The sequence below is a fragment of the Etheostoma spectabile genome, chromosome 13, assembly GCF_008692095.1.
Source record: "Etheostoma spectabile isolate EspeVRDwgs_2016 chromosome 13, UIUC_Espe_1.0, whole genome shotgun sequence".
Lineage (NCBI taxonomy): Eukaryota > Metazoa > Chordata > Actinopteri > Perciformes > Percidae > Etheostoma > Etheostoma spectabile.
The window spans coordinates 30,382,138-30,402,752 of NC_045745.1; the positions used below are offsets into that span (position 1 = coordinate 30,382,138).

At 39.3% G+C, this 20,615-nt stretch overlaps 2 protein-coding genes across 2 annotated transcripts in view; both read right to left on the reverse strand.

Moving 5' to 3' along the window:
• The window catches only part of rom1a (retinal outer segment membrane protein 1a), a gene marked incomplete in the record, with an annotated part of 55,863 nt that extends 46,079 nt beyond the window's left edge, over positions 1-9,784 (reverse strand). Inside the window, 1 exon segment of the mRNA XM_032532724.1 lies at positions 9,706-9,784.
• Positions 1-9,937, reverse strand: part of flrt1a (fibronectin leucine rich transmembrane protein 1a) — an 18,536-nt gene extending 8,599 nt beyond the window's left edge. The window contains exon 1 of the mRNA XM_032532704.1: positions 9,706-9,937. The gene's annotated coding sequence lies outside the window, so the exon portion shown is untranslated. The remainder of the gene's footprint in view (positions 1-9,705) is intronic.
• Positions 9,938-20,615: the final 10,678 nt, after the last annotated feature.

Consider the following 20,615-nt stretch of genomic DNA (forward strand, 5'->3'; position numbering starts at 1 on the left):
GACCAAAAAGAAGGGAGTGTGGATTGGTGGCTGGAGAGATGCCACTTCACCTCCTGCGCACTGCCAGGTGCTGTTGAGCAAGGCACCGTACCCCGCTCAGGGCGCTGGTTCAGCTGGCAGCCCACTCACTCTGACATCTCTCCATTAGTGCATGTATAGATCCTGAGCATGTGTGTGTGTGTGTAGTTCAGGCCTGTGTGTGACTACTAACAAGTGTGGACACAGAGTGTAAATTGTAATTTCCCCATTGGGGATTAATAAACAGATTAAAATAAAATTAAAATAATGCAAGGCACTTTCAGAGACTTTGCATGTTTGCATCCGATTGCCATATAACTATGAAAGAATATCAATACAAATTAATATTGTTAATATTCTGTGCTTTACTCGGTATTGCTTTAAAACAATGCTATAGCAAAGTACTAGAGATAGTACAGCATCAGTAGAGTGCATCACATAATTCCCAGTCAGGGATGTACTTGTAACTTCATCTTGGGGATTTGTGTTTGCTGGTGGGTATGGAGCTCACATAACCCTAGTGACTTTAAATATAGACCTAGAGCAACGATAGCACGTTTTATCTTTACAGCACTATAACATGTTTTGGCGTGGCATCAGTCTAATTCCCTGTCCTTCCCACTGCAGCTGCTGCTGTCTTTGAATTCTTTTGGCTCAGTGTTTTTTTCTTCCCGACAGACAGATTATAGGTAAATCCTTTCAGCATTAACAAAAGGACCGCAGCTCCTTGCAGCAATATGCTCCTGCATTGTGTGCAAAGGTAGGCACAAATCGTATATGATGCTGACAGGGTTTGTTTTTTTTTGGGGGGGGGTTATGTTCAAAATGTAACAACAGAATCAGTCCTCTCAACTGAATTGGATATTGTTTTGCTTAAAAAAAATGCTGAGTAATACAAATAAAATGTTGAGCAATTAGTCTTTCAGTCTGTCAGTCCACCACTGTAGTTAAGAAATATCTCAACATCTGCACGGTCACAATTTGAATTTGTCCAATATGTTGATTTGTGACCAAATTACCTGCAAAACAACATTCCCATCAGCCTCTGCTGTAGCTTTTGTTTGGTGCTAATTAGCATATGTTAGCATGCTCACACACTGACCTATGGCAAACATGGCAAACATTATACCTGCTTCATCTCAAGAAACAGATATCTGCATGTGAATGCAGAATCTGTAGGCAACAGGACCATTTGTTATTGTGGTATTTGGTACTGTGGGATTTTGGTATTGGAAGTGTTATTGTTTCCGTCTGAAGTCCGGGTAGGACTGATCAATCACGTTTGAGCGGGCATTGGTTGCATGCTGAGAAATAGTCTGTGTGAAGAGCAAAAGAAAGGAAATGCATTGGCTGAAAAGCAATCTCCGAAACCGTCAACTATCTTCTGACAACTTTCAACTCCAACTCCATTCCTGCGTCTCAGATTGCAAATCAGGACCAGGCAAACGAAAGAGGAAGTCTTTGCCTTGAGACTCACAGGAGAACCCCCAAAATATTAGCCGTTGCCCCTAGAGGCTAAACTGTTGTTGAGGCGATAGCCGATGGGTTCCAAGATCAATACCTGCTAATCATCAGCATGTAAATATATATATATATATATATATATATATATATATATATATATATATATAATACACACACACACACACACACAGTGGCTCGCATAAGTTTGTATTGTAAATAAATAAAGGGGGCATGCGTCTAGACACCCCTATGTTAAATTTCCATAGAAGCAGGCAGACTTTTATTTTTAAAGGCCAGTTAAATCATGGTATCAGGATACTATCCATCCTGATAAAGGTCCCTTGGCCTTTGGAATTAAAATAGCCCCCCCATCATCACATACTCTTCCCCATACCTAGAGAATGGCATGGGGGTTTTCAGTTAGCATAATAGCAGGTTTGATCTGCATTGAGTGATGATCTTATGGAAAGTTCCCCATGCCTATCTCTAGGTATGGGGAAGAGTATGTGATTATGGGGGGGTCTGTTTTAATTCCAAAGGCCAAGGGAACTTATCAGGATGCATAGTATCCTGGATCCATGAAATAACTGGCCTTTAAAAATAAAAATATGCCTGCCTCCATGGGAATTTAACACAGGGGTGTCTATACCCCCTATATTTTAAGGAAGAATATTTTTTTATTTACAATACATTATTCGTTCACAAAGAAAATTGGTGTCCTTAAAAGGTTGGATTTTGTATGCGTGCACTTTATGTGCAATCCTGTATTGTATAATGACAATAAAGCTGAACCTTTAACTTTGAAACTTGAAAAATTTGTCTTTCTAAATTTCAAATGACTTTAATATTCCCAAGCAAGTTAACCCTCCCTTTCTTTACTAATTAAGGAAAAAAAAACAGCTGACCTACATGGCTCTGGATTTCCTCTATGAAGCAATTTAAACTAAAGGTCTTGATGTTTAGAAGGAGATTTGCTGTTGTGCCACACTGGTGGATGATGCCGTGAGAGAGCACGAGCTTGGCAGACTAGCTGGCAAATAAAGCCTAGATGTGTCAGTCTGTGTCATTGGTCATAACACAGTCTTTGATCAATGCCTCACTGGCTTCTCAAATCATTTGCTCTGTTCGTAATGTTGCTGGTTTTTCCAGTAATGCTGCTGTTGCATCGAATAGAGCCAACAGTTTGTTCATAAGAGTCTTGCCCGTTTTGAGAAAACATACTTGATCATTTTTAATGGCCCTTATAAAGGGGAATGTATCATCTGCCTTTAAGTGAGGAAGTCAGGCTGCGGCCGTCACGCTTCAGCTAGGACTCGAGATTGGCTATTCTTTTTATTTGGGAGAAAAGGAGAGTGGGGGGTTGGTTAGCTCAAATGGTAACGTTTGAATTCAACCCTGACAAGTTTCGATATAAATACAAGGCTGTGGGAGGCCCAGGCTGCTGAGTCACATGACAAGTCTGTGCTTTCAGGGTGAAAATGAAACCACATCAGAAAAAACAACAGGAAGACGACAACATAAATGAAAAAGCTCTGTGTATCTGACACCTTTACAGGGCTGTCAGGTATACTGGAGCTCCAAACCACCTGACCTCTGCTCACCTCACTGCTGCTAACCCGCCCTGTCATGTAGTAACACACCAGACGTTCACACATCATCATTACATCAGCAGCAGCTGCAACGCAACTTTTTAAATCTTTCACCTTTTTATTTCTTATTAATGTAATTTATTTATGTATTTCATATACGTATTTGTTGTGGCTGTTCTTGTTCCATGTGTAATCAGATGTTGCAGTGGCCCTTTAATTTATTCATGTGTGAATTAAAAAATGAAGTTGTTTTCAAATCAAATAGATTTTTTTTGTTTTTCAGGTCTGTATTTTTGTTTGATGGAATCTGAATATAAGTTGACATGTCCATATTAAAAAGAAAGCTAACATACTTTGCACTTTTTCTATTTCTTAACAATTCTACATGATCTGTGTCAAATATCATTGATATTTATTGTTTGTATTGTTTACATTTTATGTATGGGTCATGTGTTGGGCGGCTGTGGCTAAGTGGTAGAGCGGTTGCCTGCCAATTGGAAGGTTGGGGGTTCAATTTCTGGTCCTGCAGTCCAGTGTTGAAGTGTCCTTAGGCAAGACACTGAACCCTGAGTCTCCCCCGATGGTGCGCCATCGGAGTGTGAATGTGTGTGAGTGTGTATCTGATGAGCAGGTGGCACCTTGTAAGGCAGCCTCGGCCACAGTGTGTGAATGGTTCCTGTACTATGTAACAGCGCTTTGAGTAGTTGTTAAGACTAGTAAAGCGCTATATAAATACAGCCCATTTATGCAATTTTAATTTTTCAATTTTTTTAAGTCACAAATATTGATCCCAGTATAATAGACCTCAAAAATCCAGTGTGGGTTGGGCTACAGTGCGTTCAAGGGGTAAATGGTGTAGCTACGGCAGCTATCTGCGTAGACTCCAACGTTCCTCCTCCTCAAAGAGAGGGACTAACACATCAGGGCTGGAAGCTACAGAGATACCATGTGGAGACCGCAAGGACTGGGATTGGCTGCTTGTGGTTTTTCCTACAAGTTCCTGATTATTGGGAGTGATGATAACATATAGAAAGATTTTAAAAAAGGCTCAGTAATCTGCTGCTTTTCAAAAAATGTGGCAAAGCCATTTCCACTGCCTTTTGTCAAGTATAACTATGGCTTTGCTTCTCAGGTTTCTCTATGCTGTACAGTGTACTGAACATATTCTGCCAACCTAATATTGTTTTATTTTTTTACACTGTGATTATGCATGGTTACAGTTAAATTCAATTTGTCCTCGGCCACAAGAATATTTCAAAAATAAAATTCACATCCTACCCCAAATTTACCAAAATAAAAAAGTACAAGCAGAATGCATTATGTTTGTGCCATGATCTTAGCCTGCTGCTCCCAATCTACTCACCTCGCTGTCAGCTACTCGGGTCTTCATATTCTAATATTCACCCTCTGTCACAGTTTGCACATCAAATCCCACACGCTACTTCCCATAATCCAAACATGTTTGAGCATCATCTTCGTACACACGACCGGGGCATCTGAGGACTCTCATTTCAGTCTGCCCTGATTGAACAATGGAGTTCTGTTTTTGAGATAAAAGAAACTGATTTTCCTCCTCACTCTCCCTGCACCACTTTTTCCTTTTATATGTGGCTTGTGGGAATAATGTGGCGGCCAACTGAGACCAAGTTTTCATCACACCTCGCTTTACAATCTCATCTTCCTTTCTCTTTTGTCTGGCCTGTCCCCTGCTTGTGTTACATTTAAAAATGTCAAAAAAATATCTGCTTCGTCGACTGAATTTAATGTTTTCAACTGTCCGTCTGCAATTCTGTTCTTGGTTTTGCTTATTCTATCCCATAGAATTCAATATGTCGCATCTCTCTCTCTCTCTCTCTCTCTCTCTCTCTCTCTCTCTCACTCTCTCTCTCTTTTCCCTCTATAGGATATAAATCTTATTTCAACATTTGCTTAATCCCGTTTTGCACATTTGTTGCACATTTTTTTCCCTATCCTGTATATTTAAATATTTGTTCTTAAATTTTATTCCTATTATTATTATTATTATTTAATGTGTATTGTATGTATATTGTATCCTAGTATTTAATTTATATTTATATTCTGTGCTGTGTGACTGATGATGTGTGTTTGCTGCTGTAACACCATAATATACAATTTTTTGGGATCAATATCTATCTATCTATCTATCTATCTATCTATCTATCTATCTATCTATCTATCTAATTATCTATCTATCTATCTATCTATCTATCTATCTATCTATCCTATCTATCATCTATCTATCTATCATCTATCTATCTATCTATATCTATCTATCTATCTATCTATCTATCTATCTACTATCTATCTATCTATCTATCTATCTATCTATCTATCTATCTATCTATCCTCTATCTATCATCTAATCTATCTATCTATCTATTCTATCTATATCTATCTATCTATCTATCATCTATCTCTATTTTAGCAGTCTGTCGTCCCAACAAAAATCTAAAGGTAAACACAGACTTGCTTTTCCTTAAACTGATTGAAATAACAAATGTGGCAAACACCATCCCGTTAATCCCCTTTTGTCTAATAAAATCTTGTCCGTCTGCAACAGTGCAACTTTGCAAAATTATTAACAGAGCCATTAAAATGTAATTGAATAAATTGAATGTGAGGAAACGTGTGTGAGTTGGAATTGTACCTGTGGTTTTACAGTTTTTCTCCATTGGTTGGCTCATTTCTTGAAACAGAAATTACATTCTCAAACTCTAGATCATTTGGCAAAACGTTCTTACAGTTTAGCACACACTATAGCTCACTTGCAAAAGCTCATATCTCTCCCCCAAAACAGTTCACTCATGCTTCAAAACTAAATTCATTTCTCATATAAAGAGTCAGTGCCACCAAATGGCAAAGATCCTTCTCAATTGCTTCGCTCATTTCTCCAAACAGACCGGATTTCTTCCCCCACTCTTGGTGCTTTTGCCAAAATAACGTGGATGGTTCGGCACAACACCGTGGTTCACCTGCAAAAGCCATACCTCTCCCAAAACAGTTCACTCATGTGTCAAAACTAAATTTCCTTCTCATTAACCATTCAGTGCCCCCAAAATGCTCTGTCCCTTTAGCATTATGTACACTGCCATCAGAATGTTTAGATATTTTGTCACTATGGCAGAGGACATGGAAATGTCCCTCATATCCACCTTTCAGTCTTAGCCCATTCCTTCAGTAAACACGGTGACAACCCACAATGCGTGAGCTTAGAATCGTAAGGTTCTATCTCCGTTTAGGGTAGTTCTGAGATATTGAGCATCAAAGTTTTACATCCCAGCTGACAAACCGTCATGTAGTATAATTTCTATTATAGCCTTATCTATTACATTTAACTTTTATTTTTTATTGTTTTTTACAAAAATAACACCACACAGGTATTACTGTAATAAACACCTAATGGATCAGATTGTGTCAAAAACTCAATGTCGACCATAAGTGAAGATATAACCTTATGATTCTAAGCTCACGAATGGTTACTGACTGTGTTTTTTGTGCTTACACAAACATTGTGTATAAAACTGAAAAAAGAATAGGATTTCACAAAATATATACTGTAATACAGAATTTTATTATCATTCACACACATACTGTAAGTAACTTCTATACATCAAGTAAAAAGAAAATGTATACACCATAACACTGTAATATACACACACAAATAAAAATCAATGAAATATACAGCCTACAGCGCCCTCACCCTCCCTCTCCTGACCTATTCCACCACCACGCACCCTTCCTCCTCCTCTCCTCCTCCTCTTCCTCCTCTTCCTCCTCTACCTCCTCCCTCGAGCAGGCAGTTGCTCTTGTTCATTTACCTGGCCAGGTGCCTCCATGTTCGAAATTGTGCTGGTCTTGCACTGTCAAGATCTCTATACATGTTTGGGAGCATTCACAGTCCTGGACAGCACCTGTCATGTAACTAAACAACTGTTTGATTGGACATCTGAGATGTGTGAAACTCCTCCTTCGTTAGTAAAGTTCTAGTTTCACCTGACTGTCATTGCTGTGAAAAAAAAAAATTATCAATTGTTCCAAGGGATTCAATGGGTATTCATGGTATTGTTTCTTGACTCATTTTGACAATTGAAACACTATTGTGCAGTAATGGCTTATACATGAAATGATGCTGACAAGTTTTGGAGTGAACAACCATTAGACCGAGAATCACCAATCATTTAGATCAGCAAGATCTATTCACGTTGAAATTGTGCTAAATGTAGGCTACCTGTACTTAATCTTTGACAAAGATGTACTGAGACTTGAGCATGTACTTAGGCATTTGCAATTTGATGAAATGAATGAGGATTCATTTCTGTTGTGAACAATTGCCAAGTAGTTTAGGTTTGTCCATGTTTTGAGAATGTAATTTCTGTTCAGAAATGAGCCAAACCAATGGAGAACTGTAAAGCTATAGTGGCTAATTTCTGTCTTCCCCATGAGAAATTCTAAGTAATGCAACAAAACTGTTGTTGCAGTAACATAATACAAGCCCCCCCCCCCCCCCCCCCACCACACACACACAGTTGCTAGTAGCCAAGGCGGACACAGAGGATTAAAAAGCATGATGGACTCTTCAGAAGAGGTCAGTATCACAACACACAGTCATACTGAGAAATCCAGAGAGAGTTGTGTGCAGCTGACAGTCTTAACCGGCTTTGTATCAACTCATTGGGCAACGGCTTGAATGTAACATCAATTAATATTAAAAGTCACTAAAGCTTTAAAAGCACTAGTGTATGTATGTGGGATTTTGCTTGTTTGTGTGGAGCTGTATACGTTTTTCTTTTACCATGTGAGAAATCACAGTGGATGAATAGATACAGGCCGCCTCCGGGGCTCAGAAAAAAATCCTTGGCTTTGACTTCTCGTTGTGTGTGGGTTTCTTCTGCATGAAACATCAGCCGTGGGAGGGTTCGGATCTTAAGGAAAAAGTTACTTTGAATCCCGAGTCCCCTCACACAGTTGTTCAGAACTCTTCACTCTCTTATGACCCGACATGATCTCGCTTTCGCCTGAAATCGGGTCAGACTTGGCCAAAGAGAATATTATATTTTTGTTGATTAAGAAGATATCTCTCTGACATTTTGTAATTATTAAATGCAATCTCACCTTTCAATAAGAATCATGGCTTGTAGTTAAAACCAGTAACGCAGGAGGAAAAAAGAAAAGTAAAACCCTGCCACTGTAAACCAATATGTCCTGGCTTTGGAACTGAAAAACCAATTGAGGCAGTCATGGAGTTAGTATATTTCATTAATGGGTGCCGGGTTTTAGAGCAACCTTTCCTGATACTGTTTTGGCCTCCTGCCCAAAAGTAGAAAATGAGGGGATAATCAAGCTTTATTGCCCACTGTTTAACTGTTGATAAGTGTTTGTTTGTTTAATGGCTTCATTTATCTCTTATAATTACTGCCGCCATTTGAAAAGGAGGTGTACAGTCGAGATGCTCCTCTGGCTTTGTTTTAGTTTGCCATAGCTTTAAGGTGTCATTAGGATTTCGTTTATAAAAATGCTAAAGGGATGAAAGAAAACTGCTGTTACAGAGACAGTTTCCTTACTTTCCAGCAGTAATTATGTTGCATTTTGAAGCGATTCAGTTGCAGGCTAATGCCTTCAACATGTTGATCCTAATACAAAGTTTTGTTGGGTTAGATTCACAGTAGATGGGGTTGCTATAGCCCGAGTTCATTCGTTTGAGTCACAAGCTTCTGTTTCTCCGAAAAATAATTACTCGCCTATCTCTAAAAAACCCCAGAAGGTTGTTAGACAACACTTGGCATTGTCTGAAGGCATTTCCAGAATAAAAAACAAACATTTATTTTTGATTTAATTTATTTTTTCAGTGTTGCCCTACATCCTTGTTGCTTTTGTAAGAAAAGAAATAAAACAAGCCAAATATTATGATATAATTTTGTATGAAAATCTAACATATTAGAAAAAAAGTATAAATAAACCAGTTAGTAACATTTTGAATTATGGTTCAAATTTTAGCAAGTAGAGATGTCATGTCTAGTTACCATCTTTGTTTGGATTGGGGAAAAGAGACAACTTGGGGAATGGGTAAAAATAATTGTTTTTGCGCGTCTGTCTATACAGGCCTATATATTACTAAAACACTTTCCACACTAAAATGTTTTGCTGTATTTAAATACATATTCAATGTATGTTATTCACAAGCTTTAGTGTACAGTACAGTCAAGGACAGGCTACCATGTCTAAATGACACATTCCTTAAGTCAGCACTGTACTAAAAAAACGTGAAACTTTAATCTCATCATGTCAAAACAACATAAACTGATTTATGATGAACATTCAGAAGACAGAAGAGTCTTTGGAGGCTCTAAAGAACACTGTTATCTGTTATTAAGTACCTGGAGACCTTTGACCAGCCCAAAAGGGCGATTATTTTCATAGAAACAGATGGTTAGCACGGTGAGTATAATGTAATGTTAACACAACAAGGCACTGATAAATGTTATTTATCAGTGATAAATTCAAAATATGAATTTAAAAGAAAATACTTTATGGTTTGATTACATACAAAATAAACGCTAGAAACTGATGTATAGATATTTTAAATCCATTGAAATGAATAAGTACACATGCTTACTTTTTGAAGTGGGGCTGCGAGGGAAGGAGGTGCTGCAGCACCATTTGCTCTATTCTTCCCAACACGATTCCTTCAAAGCCTCCAAACTGTATCTTCTCCGGCTTTTGTCGACATGTAGTCCATAAACTCTGGTGCGTCTTCTCACTTTTTTTTCGGGAAGAACTCTTTCTCCTGTGTTTTTATGTCCAGCTTCAATGTTGATCAGCTGCCACCACGGGCTTTAGATCAGTTCTCTGGAGAAAGAGAGTGACAGAAAACTCATAAGGGAACACAACTGACCATCTATGCCTATCAAAATGTCAAGATGTTACATTTTCTGATGAAACTGTAATGGTATTACAGATCTTTCTGCATGACTGACATGAGTGTTGTTACTGCATGTCATCCAGTATACAGTCCTCTGGTTTCCATCTTTATTACTTTTCTAAATCTAGTCTTGGTTAGAGGATTACATGATTCATTCTCCATCTACCAAACTTTCATTACATTTCTTCCAAATAAATCAGATGTTCATTTGCAATGACTGTGACTCTGTTTAATCAAAAAAACTTCTAAAAAGAAAGGAAACTGACTGAACTTACTGTGTAAGTGGTTTAAATGCCAATTAGAAAAACGTATTAAGTCAGCAAACTTTAAAAAGCCATTACTTTCCCCTTGATTTTACATCAAATTTAATGCTGTGCTCTTTTACGCTAAGCTGGTGATTGCATCACCATGATAGTCATAAGGTTGGTAAATAAACTAAGATAAAAAAGAATGACATCAGTTTCTGCTTAAATATGTTGACGTCAAAGACTTCCACCAAGGGAACCAAAGTTTTGTCTCTCTCACACTTCCCCTTTGAGGATTTGGTCACATACCTGAAAAAGAAAAGGGCTAATGACATCCGAGCTCCCAACTTTAAACCACCACCAACCATCTCTCTTGTTTTACCAAACCTCATCTGATCAGACATCAAAAACTACTAAGCCGCTACATGCTGCCTCTGTATAAAATCTTTTCCAACAAACAAACTTACAAGGACACTTGTTGGAGCATTTCCACAAAGTATCTGCAGCAGGTATTCATGTAGATCGGGGGGTTTTCAAAGCCTGACGCTGTGGGCCCCCCAATGTGCCCAGCATCAGTAATGTATTCCAAATAAACTGACTATTACCAGTTCCTTTGCTGCAATGTTCCAATTAACGTAGAGTTCAGCTATTACTGGATTACTTTGATGCTGAAGAAAACTTCGACAATTTCGGCTAGTTCTGAAAGTATAAATGATGTCATTTATACTATGATTTCTAAGCAGATATATGGACAATTATTTGCAATAGACATTGGAGATAATCACGTCCTCTGAAAGTGTAAGCTCATTTTTACTATGATTTCTAAGCGGCTATATGGACAATTAATTGCAATGGACATTGGAGATAATCATGTCCTCTGAAAGCCACACTGAATCTTGAAATGTGTGTAGCGTGTGTCTGCGTTCGGATTTATATAAGTTATGACTCAGAGAACAAGTGCAATTTTTTTTACACTAATTGCGACAACCGGGTGCTAAGAGTTGTGAAGCTCCTTAATTGCCTCCATGGGCTGTGTGTGAAAGCCACTGCTGTGGCTTCAACTGTTGATTGTGGCGGTAATTGGGCCAAATTAGCGGCCAACCTACAATAACTAACTTTCCGTTGTTTTTAGAACACCTGTACCTACACTTTTCCCTTGCACCTCACCCAGTATCTTCTCCTCATGTCTCTCCCTCCGTGCCATCCCCCCCCCCTCCACACTCCCCCCTTTTACACACTTACACCCTTCAAATCTCCCACTCCTAAACCTCTAAGGGGGAAGAATTTGGAACAGATGTAGATGACAATCAGTACTTGGGAGTTAGAAATGTAATCTTGCCACTAAACTGGAACTTAAACAATGGCAGAAGCTGTCAAGTATCTAAGTGCAGACAGTGCACTTTGATTTAATTCCAGTATACCACCCGTTATACGGTTGGGTTGTGATGTTTTGATTAAACAACCTTCCATTCCATGCCATCTGTCAGTGTAGCATACTGAGTCCAATCAAAGTGACACACAGGGGCAATACGAGGGCCTGGTTAGCATGGTACTTACGTTAAACTGAGATCTGAGAAAAGAGCAACGTTATACACCAGTGACATGGGGCTGTGCAATTAATCGAAATTGTAATTGCGATTACAATTTTGGCTCATAACAATCACAACAAGGGATCGAGAAAAACAATTATTTTGCATATTACATCTTAAAAGTTAACTATTTGTCAGGTGTCCCTCGCTCTGAACCTGTTGGTTGTCTGTATGTCTGTTTTTTATGTTTTTTTGTACGTCACTGGATCCTGTTGCCAAGCAACCTGGGCATGCGTGGTCTCCATTCATTCATCCAAGCTCTCACCCAGTTGTGCAGCCCTTCAATGACAGCTAGAAACAAACACACCTGAGAACAGCAACATTTTTATTCTTAGAAATATTGCCGTAACTCACTATGGCCATCAGAGAAGCAGGAGGTCCAACAGGGCCAAACTGTCTTCTTTAACTACACTGAACTCCTTGGCACTGTCACCAAATCCCATAATTCCTTCTATCATTGCCATGACACTTATCTGACCTTTTGATTCCCAGCTCTGACAAACAGGTTGGGTTGCATATCTCCAATTTTCCAGCTGAAATCTCCAATTGGATTTCTGCCAAACACCTCTTGATTGCCCTTGACAAGACTGAGCCGCTGTTCCTCTCTTAGAAATCCCGCCCTTAACAAAAGCCGTCAATCACAGTGACACCGGCACATTTGCTCCTTCCCAGACTGACGTTTAGTTTGATCTTAGACAGCCAACTGCTACAGCTGGTATTGCAGAGTAGCTGTTGTGTAAAATCTGCTGACTCAGGCGCAGTTGCTTGTGCAAATACTTTTTGTCTCCCAACTGGACTGCACGGCAGCAACCTGAAAATAACTACAAGAAGACAGTTAGAACTAAATCTCAAAATGTGCTTCAGCTTGTTTCCTATTACTGTAACTAAAGGTGGCGATATAGTGTATGCAGGTCTGATTTGAGATATTTAAAATTGTTGAGCACCAGTCCTCACAGTCCTTAATGTAGTGTAAACATATTGCTATTGTAAACATGAAGCTACAGCCAGGGGCCAGTTAGCTTAGCTTAAAGGTCCTATGACATGCTGCTTTTTGGATGTTTTATACAGGCGTTAGTGGTCCCCTAATACTGTATCTGAAGTCTCTTTTAGATAGACCTTAGTGGTCCCCTAATACTGTATCTGAAGTCTCTTTTGTATAGACCTTAGTGGTCCCCTAATACTGTATCTGAAGTCTCTTTTATCTTAGTGGTCCCCTAATACTGTATCGAAGTCTCTTTATATAGAGCTTAGGGGTCCCCTAATACCATATCTGAAGTCCCTTTTATATAGACCTTAGTGGTCCCCTAATACTGTATCTGAAGTCTCTTTTATATAGACCTTAGTGGTCCCCTAATACTGTATCTGAAGTCTCTTTTATATAGACCTTAGTGGTCCCCTAATACTGTATCTGCAGTCTCTTTTATATAGACCTTAGTGGTCCCCTAATACTGTATTTGAAGTCTCTTTTATAACATTAACTATTAATGAAAGACATAATCTGTACGTCATGCTGTGGAAACATATGATGATGACTAATCATATAGTGATCATTTTTGCCTACAAAATATCAGGTGTCCATGTTAAGGATCAGGCTTTGTTACATATCTCTGTCGCTATTGTGAATCCTTTAGTTACTGTTTCCTTTTGGATGTCAATAAAATATTATAACATGAGAATATGTGTGTGATTTGACACACACACACACACACACACACACACACACACACACACACACACACACATAACCCTCACACACACAGATACCCTGCGATGTGATCAGACTTTCAACGCAGCTGCACATAATGTCTATTCAGTGACAGGGAGGTGGCGGAGGGCAGCGTAGACTGGGATGACAAAGATGACAGATAATTGAGACAAAGCCCGCTAAGTGAGATGATTTCACATGGACAGTTAACTCAGACCTTTCTTTATCATTGTCCCGAAAGTTGTCCTCGCTCATTCCTATTCAGTGCTTTGTGGTTTCACTTTTTCCTCTGAGGCTCGTCTCAATGACAACTGAAAGAGCATTCTCTCTTCCCTCGTTAACTGAGCGGAGCATCAGTCCTAATAAGAAAGCTTTTACACGGTTAATTAACAGACACTGTAATGCAGTATGTAATGCTCAATACACTCATCTCACTCTCCCTCTCGTCTTAAATTTCATTCAAAATTAATTTGTCGGACTCTTCTTTTTTTCCCCTATTATGTGGACTCCTCTACATCTACACTGTGCTTATGTCCAATTTGATCCTGCCGGCTCCATTTTGAGCCATTCCAATACTTTCCTCTTCTACTGTGCTCTCTGGTCGTCCATTTCTCTTCATTCTCAGCCTTGATGTTGCTAACTCAGGGCAGAGCAGAGGGGAGAAAATGGAGGAGAAAAACAAATGGACACAGGAAAATAAATGAGGTGGTCGAGAGAGATATTAAGATGATAAAATGTTGGAAATAGGGGGCAGCATTCACCACAACACAGATATTGGCAGGGGCCGCGCTGCAAAGACTTGCCAGTGAAACTAATGTAAACATGGAGGGAATATAGAGTGGAGAGGAAAAGAGAGTGGGATAGTGTTGAAGTGAAAGCAGATGAGTAAATAGACCAAGCTTAAGTAAAGGACAAAAGGGAAAAAGACGAAGAAGAGGTGTGGACGTTGGGAGAAGGAAACAAACAGAGCGGACACTAGCAAACTGAGGTTGATGTTTTAAAAAGGTCCGCACGTTGGAACATTAATTAAAAGTTATCCACTGATGAATTACTCAGTGATGAATTGTTTCCCTTACCATAAAAACGGTGCATGTATTCCAGAGGGATAGAGCCTGGCCACTAAATCTGTCATGCATGTTTTTCATGCTTTCTGCTTTTGACAGTAATGAGCCAGGCCAGTAAGATTGGCTGTTCAGCGGCTGATTAAAAGCAGTTTCCTCTAATACATGGATTTACTTTGACATTTCTTTTGCAGGAAATCTAATGGCTTTGTAACAGCAGTGCAATTTATAATTATTTTCATTAGCCATTCCTCTCTTAGTTGTTTTGATTAATACATGAATTGTTTCATTGATAAAATGTGAAAGAAGTGTGAATAAATGCCCATTACAGGTCCTAGAACCCATTAAAATTAAAGTATTTTTATATGAAGAATTACAATCAATGTGAAGACAAAGTGAGAATGTGAAATCGGTCGCTTGTTGTGAATCTGCTCCTGCACTTTTACCGAGCTTTATAGAGTTTCAGCAGCGTTGTTAAGCTGTCCGCCCCACAACTTTACAACTTTACATTAAAAAAAAAAAATTCTGATAAACCCACTGTTCACTACCTGCTCAGACAGACAGACACAGCAGACAGACAGTTAGTAGATATCTAGTCTCGCATCACCAGACCTTCCTCCACAGTGCTGCAAAGGAGGGTCTGGCTAGTCCACAGAGCATTCCTGGATGGGGAAAAATAGCTCCGGTTTATTGGCATTTCTTTAAACCAATTTCAACCGTCATAAGCGGCGCTAAGCCCCAGGCGCAATGACGGTGTCGCTGCAAAATAGCAGCGGGAAGGAACTTGTTTTGGTGGAACATGTGTACGTACAAAAGTAGTTTTAGTTGTGCAACAGAAAACTCAGATTGGACAGATAGTCTAGCTACTTGTCTGGATTTACCCTGCAGAGATCTGAGGAGCAGTTAACCATAGTCCTCAGAAATCAAATTTAGAATTCCAACACAAAGAAAGCAGAAGGTGAGGGACATCCAGCAGGATTTGAATCCTCATCGACATAGACTAGCAGCTACCTGGTGAACAAACAGTAGTGGAGCATTAAGCAGCTAAAGAGACAGATGTTTCTCTCAGGAGACCAAAAACAGAGCAAAAAGATAGTGAATATTGGACTTACAGGTGGCCAGAAACATTACTTCAACTGAATAATACTGATCCAGCTAACTAGTCCAAAACCCAAGAATATTTAGTCATTTTTAAGAAGACGGTACCAATCAAACTTTGGCTTTTTTACTTTGTAAATGACTTTCAATGATTAATTGGCTATCACAATTAGTCGATTAGTCGATCATCAGAGCAACTGATAAATTAATAATTGTTTTAGTCATTTTTTTTAATCAAAATTGTAAAACAGTCATCATAAATGATGGGATTTGCTACTTGTTTATGTATAACAATGGTAAACTGAAAATCTTTGGGTTTTGGACTATTGCTTGGACATAACAAAACATTCGAAGATGAAACACGGGCAAAATTGAAACAGGCATTTCCCACCATTTCTATGAGATGTTATAGACAAGACGATTAATTCAGAAAATTATTGGCAGATCAATCATTAATGAAAATAATAGTAGACATAGATCTCCTGAGAAGTCTTTTTTTCTCTCGACATGCATTTAAAGCAAAGTCACAGAATAACTGAAGCAAGCATAAATCAGACTGCATTGACAGCGATACTGTACATCTCCCTTCTGTAAAAGGCCTTTCCATGCAAACATGTGAGTTGCATCTCAAGATTTATGAATTCAAAAACACCTCGCGTTAGGACGGGAGGACACTCGGATATGCACAAAGGCAAGACAACTGTGCATGTTGCAAACATCCACAAGCCAGCCGCATCGAGGCTGTTATATGACGTGAAGTGGTAGACAAATTGCAGAGTTGCAGACCAAAATGGTTCACGGCCTTGGCTGAGTCTGATAAATTCTGCCCGCTGAGCTCCACTAATCACTGCAGCCTGTCACAGACACGCCCATCTTCCCCAGAGAGCCGGCAATGACACTCCTGATCTCAGGGCAGCCACTGGCCGAGCCCTAATCACACACCTAACGGACACACTCATGCCGCCTTCTCCACACACACTCAGATGTGCACTCTTTATGCATGACTTCACTGATTGTCCAGCGGATCACAATCAGAATACAGTCTGATTCTCTTTGCTTCGCTCGCTGGTAACAGCCCTGTGTGTTATTTGGTGAAGCCAGAAACTGCATAGTACAGCACAAAAATGTCCATATGTATCATTCTTAATTGTTTCTCTATTCCATCCCACCCCCATCTCACACATACACACAAACACTCGGCACGCTTGTTTGCAAGCTGTACTAGTGTAATTGATGCAATGACTGGAAATAAACAGGCAATTTAAGTGCTGGACACCTCACTGCTCTCTCCACACACACACACACACACACACACACATACACACACACACACACACACACACACAGTTGACTATCTCACAATCGAACAAGCTGGAATAAGCGACAAGGTCGACATGCTGGTGGGGGCACGGACGTGTGAGATGGAGAGAAAATTAGAAAGGATAAGAATAGAGAGGGACAGAGGGCATGCAGAAATCAAAGACTAATCTCACAGATGACTCATGTCTGGATGGCCCGTTTTAATGACACATCTCAGCCCCATGAGAGAGACAGAGCAAGACAACATGCTATCACTATTTTATTGACAATTCTTTGGGCATTTTAGGCCTTTAGTTGAAGACAAGAAATGGGAGAGAGAGGGGAATGGCAATTGTACCCCGAGCCGCTGCATCAGGGACTGAGCCTTCGTACATGGGGCGCAGGTGAGCTACCAGGGCGTCCCGACCACACTACATTTTTTATGTTTTCGCTCTTTTGACCACTACACTTGTTCCCTTATGCCATTCAGAGGCCCGCAGCTCAAGGGAGGTGCAGTTCAGTGAGCGCTTTCACCTTCCAAATGTTTCCTCTAAAAAACGTCTTCCCTGTACATGTGATGGGTCGGCCTCACTCGACCACTCAGCCGAGCAGACCGTGTTCCAACCACGCCTGCCTGCAGCAAGCTCAGACCAAAAAAGACAGAAATAGCCCAAGCTGATCCAAACCGGCCACGTCAATCACACCGACGGCAGAACAGAACAACAGACTTGTTGTGCATTGTGTGCATCTAAAGTATATCCTGACCTGTAACTGTAAAATACTAAAACAGCTCATAATGTCAAAATAGATACTTGCTTTTCTTATTCTGTATGCGACTGCATTACTTTGATCCACGTGGCCCTCGGTCATGCTGCATGAATATTAAGAGGTTGCAGCTAGTTGTGTATGCTACAGAGTTAATAAAAAAACAAGGTCTAATAATTTAATGAGTCTGCATGTTGACATATCCCATAGGCTGCCATACTGTCTGCACATGAGGTAATAGGAAAAGAGAGCCAAGCATAAAATGATAGAGGAGGACTTGACAAATGGAGAGCAGCAGAAAGCACAAATCCAAGGTAAAGAACAGTTTCAATCATTTTCTTGAGGCATTCTTATATAAAGCATAGAGAGTATCCTCAGATCACCGCTGGAGACTCGAGATGATCAGGAGCCTGAAAAACACAGTTCTCTAAGTCTATGCAGGCAAAATCTAAATTAAATTCCAAATAAACGTGCATCATTTCAATGATATTTAAAAAATAAACCTGTTATTGTCTCTGTTAGTCTGTTTTAACACTGTCTCTAATGACCTTTGACCACAGCACTGTTGCTCAGCCATATTTCCAGGACTGACGACATTTGCTCCACTGCTGAGAAAAATATAGTTGTCATCTTTCAAACTGCATGCCCTTGACTCAGAGCAACTCTACCTTGACTTGTGTCCGATCATCACATTGACGGCATTTTGCAGAACTAAATAGCATTAACTTTTTTCACTAGATTAATCACTTCAGCATAGCACTCTGTGTTGTTGTTTTTACAGTTACAGTAATGTGAAAAGAGACTGTGATGCAATAGTGTTATCTGTATGGATGTTATACTGCAGACTCCTATGTATTCCTTTGTTGGACTTACAGCTAATACATTTTACATGAACAATCGTATAACAAAGTATGGTTGACATTGTGAAATACTTCAGATTAAAATGGAAGCCATTAGTATTCAAATAAACTTGCATTCATTTCTGTACGTATGGTATGAAAATCAAATGACATTGCTCCTGAAGCTGTGAACATAACACTGACAACATGTCAGATTTTAAGTTGCTCATTTACACATTCACCAATTCCTGAGGGAAATATTCAAAATATTGTTAAATACTCCACTTTGTTCACCAGCTAGTCTCTGACTGTGTCTGTCTGTGGTTTGGTGTTGGCAGGTAGTGTACAGTACATTTTTTAGAACTTTGCCACTAAAAACAGCTGCCGGATGCGGCTGAAAACAATGCTGTGAGAGTGGTGAGACGGAACCAAACAGTAAAGCTGCAAGGCTTAAAAGACCAAAGCAATGAACTGAAAGACGCTACAAAGCTCCATAGAGCTGAGGAGAACTGCAGACTCGGCTGTAAATCTCTGTGGGTTTTTGCATAAAATCAGTCATGTGATCTATTGTTAATATAAAAAAATATTGACTATAGCCAATTCAAGTTGGCATTCATGTCACGATGCTCTGAATAAGGTTACGATATAAGGAACCAAATACGGAACAACAGGAACCCATAGAAAAGTAATACAGACTTGAAGTTTACTGTGATGAATTTCTCGAGCAGGTCTCAAGGGTCTGCTAATTGATTTTCAGCCATGCTAGTGTCAGGACTCAATGAATGGCTCTAAGAATGGCAATGTCTGTCTGTCAGTCCACCACTTTGGTCCAGACTGATATTGTAGTTGGAATTTTCAGTTTACAAACTCATGCCATGTAAGTTGAGATAGTGATATCCAGGTCTCATTCAGTTCTAAGGCTGGGTATCATTACATTTTTTTTAATACCAATTGGCATGGGGTACTTTCCTTAAAATCATCTCTTATGCAAATCAAACCAGCTATTAGGCTAACTGAAATACAACCATGTCAATCGCTATATATGGTGAAGGGTATGTGATGATGGGGGGGCTATTTTAATTCCAAAGGCCATGGGAACTTTGTCAGGATGCATAGTATCCTGGATCCATGAAATAGCGAGCCTTTAAAAATAAAAATCTGCCTGTCTCTATAGGAATTTAACATAAGGTGTCTATACATGCATGTTTATGCATGGATGCATAGTATCCTGGATCCATGAAATAACTGACCTTTAAAAGTAAACATCTGCCTGCTTCTATTGGAATTTAACATAGGGGTGTCTTTAAGCAAGCCCCCTGTATTTTAAAGAAGAACATTTATTTATTTACGATACATTATTCATTCACAAAGAAAATTGGTGTCCTTAAAAGTTGGATTTGTCCTCATTTTATAATTAAGGCATTAAGATCAATTTCCAAAAGATTATTTTTTATTTATTTTTTTAGTCAACTTAAGCAGGGGTTCATATACTCAGGAGCAGCACTGTACCAATATTAAAAACTGGGTATTATATGACAGGACATTTTTCAATATAGAGGCAATTAGGTCAATACTTAAAAAGTACTGACTTAGGTACCCAGCACTATTCAGATCAGTGTAGAACATAACCTTATAACCTTACCAGGCACAGTAGTCCTTCAACTCTGTGTCTCCATAGATGACGGGTGACGTAACAACTAGGATATCACAGTGCTTCCTCATCCTGCCATAGAGGAATAAACACTGAACACATTTGGTCTGTGCTGAGGAATTTGGGTTAAGCATCTGTGTTTACAGTGCTTGCAATATCTTTATTTACATTGAAGTTTAAATAGTCCTTTCAGAGAGTTGGGACTCCCCTGAACCTTTTTCACGATATGTAAATTGAGTTGTGCTGCTCCTGAGTTTTGCCTTTAAAGATATAAATTCTCAAGAACTATTATACAGATTGCCATACAATTTTGTTTAGGTCTTAATGTCCCCCTTAGGATAAACTGTAATAT